We start from the raw sequence: 2,716 nt of genomic DNA on the forward strand, positions 1-2,716 counted from the left end.
TTTCACTGCTGATTATTTACAGGCCTCCAGAACACACAAAAGTCTTCCTTGAAGAGTTAGGTGAACTGTTGTCAACTATCTGCATAGGGTTTGACTGTCTTATTATATCAGGGGACCTAACGGTTATGCCAAGGAATTAATTGCACTACTTGATACCTTCAACCTAACACAGCATGTACAGGGGCCAACACACACTCTTGGCCATACCCTCGACCTTATCATCACAAAGGGTCTCAATGTCTCTACAACAGTTAAAGACCTAGCCTTATCCGATCATTTCTGTGTGTTCTTTTATGTGTCTATGTCACCACACACTCAGAACAGATCTATGATAGTAAAAAGGAGAATCATAAATGAAGTGCTTTCTTTGAGCAAGCACTCTCACAGACATCTAGTGAACTCTCAGAATCAGTAGATGATCTGTTGGATCATTTTAACTCAAAAATGGCAAATATTATGGATGATATTGCTCCATTAAAATTTAAGGCAGTTAAAATCCTAAAAAGAGAATGTAGGAAGACCGAAAGAATGTGGCGCAAATACAAACTTCCGATCCACTATGAAATCCATAAAGACATGCTCTGCATGTATAATTCTGAAATATGCAAAGCAAGATAGTCTTTCTTCTGAAATATCATCAGTAGAAGTACAAATAACTCTTGTGTGCTATTTTCAACTGTGGAGAAGTTAACAACCCCCCCTCACAATTAGCACCTGAATTTGCCTCAACTAATAAATGCAAAATTGATAAAATCAGACTGAACATATCTTCTCAACAACTTACTCAACATCTAGCACTTCCAGCTTCAAGGGAAGGGGAACTTAACTTGATGCCAGAGTTTAGTTTGATAGACTATGAAACTCTTGTAAAAACTGTCCAGTACCTCAACTCCTCCACATGTGGCTTAGACACTCTACCTTCCATTTTTTTTTAAATCTGTTCTTCACCTCATAGCAGCAGACGTGCTTCACATTGTAAATGTATCATTACTGTCTGGCACATTTCCTAAGTCCCTAAAAACAGCTGTTGTAAACCCACTTATCGAGAATAACTTAGATGCCACCAACAACTACAGGCCCATATCCAATCTACCTTTTATTGGCAAAATTATTGAAAAAATTGTCTCTAATCAACTAACCACCTTCTTAACATCAAATGGGTATTTTGACAGGTTTTCGGGCAAATCACAGCACTGAAACAGCTCTTATTAAGGTTTTAAATGACATACGCCTCAATACAGATGCAGGCAAAACCTCAGTCCTAGTGTTATTGGACCTTACTGCAGCCTTCAACACTGTTCATCACAAAATTACTACACAGACTAGAGCACTGGGTTGGACTTTCAGGTATAGTCATCAACTGGGTCAAATCATACCTACAAGAAAGGAGTTTGTTTGTTGCTATCGGCAACTGTACCTCTACACCAACGTCCTTGACCTGTGGTGTCCCCTTGTATGCATTGTTCGCAATTTTAAGACGTCTTTTCATCTGCAATGACTCCTATAAATTTGGCGCAAGTGGCATTCCTGTACGTCGGGTTTACGTTCAAACTATTTTTCTGGTGAATAATTATTTCGGACTGAACTTGGTGAAGGGAAGTTTCACTAGGCCTACCGTAGGCTACGATGATCATCATCTCGGGCTCGTCTGATCGGTTTGCTGCTGCCAGCCGCCGAAAGGCAGTGGGGAGAGGGGACATTTATCTCGGCCTATGTGACCACACTGTAATGCAACTACATCCACTCTGTTTATCTGATGGGTCTCTGACCTCTCTCTCTCTCTCTCTCTCTCTCTGCAGCACAAGCATTTTCAAATTTACACACAGGCACTGGGCCACGGCCAATCAGAGGGGAGGTCCCGCCCTTCACTATCTGTGATTTGTTTAAACCATGATATTGGCCAAATATGTGTCTGTTATTGAACCAAAGGTAGAGTTTCAATGCGGACACTTTTTCCTCTCTCGAATAGCTGGTCGCACCAAATTGGTGCACTCTGGAGCCCTGACTATGGTCCCCTTGAATCTCTTTGTCAGTGTATTGACAAGATCAACAACTGGATGTCTCAAAATACTTATAAAAGTAATTATATTTGGTAAAAAGGAGGAAAGACTTAAGGTTGCCACTCTCCTTGATATTAAAGGGCTTAAAGCAAAGGATACTGTTATGTATACTGTTGGTGTCATAATTGACAGTGGTATAAATTGAAACAGCCACATAAAAGCAATAACTAAATCAGCTTTTTACCACCTCAAAAACATTGCCAAACTTAGTGGGCTAATATAAAAAAAAACATGATCTAGAAAAACTTATTCATGCATTCATCTCCAGTAGGGTTGACTACTGCAATGGGCTTTTCACAGGCCTTCCTAAAAAGACTACCAAACAGCATCAGATGATACAAAATGCAGCGGCTAGGGTTCTCACAAAAACTAAAAGAAACTGACCTGACCACATTACTCAAATACTTAAGTCCCTGCATTGGCTTCCAGTAAGTCACAGAATTGACTTTAAAGCGCTTCTGCTTGTTTAAAAATCACTAAATGGAACGGGACCAAATTACCTTGTGCAGCCGTGGCCTACTGGTTAGCGCTTCGGACTTATAGCCGGAGGGTTGCCGGTTCGAGCCCCGACCAGTAGGCACGGCTGAAGTGCCCTTGAGCAAGGCACCTAACCCCTCACTGCTCCCCGAGCGCTGCTGTTGTTGCAGGCAGCTCAC

This window comes from Alosa pseudoharengus, unplaced genomic scaffold, assembly GCF_046254945.1.
Source record: "Alosa pseudoharengus isolate Yale_2024_CS ecotype anadromous, Long Island Sound unplaced genomic scaffold, YU_APseudo_1.1 YU_APseudo_1.1_scf_20, whole genome shotgun sequence".
Taxonomy (NCBI): Eukaryota; Metazoa; Chordata; class Actinopteri; order Clupeiformes; family Clupeidae; genus Alosa; species Alosa pseudoharengus.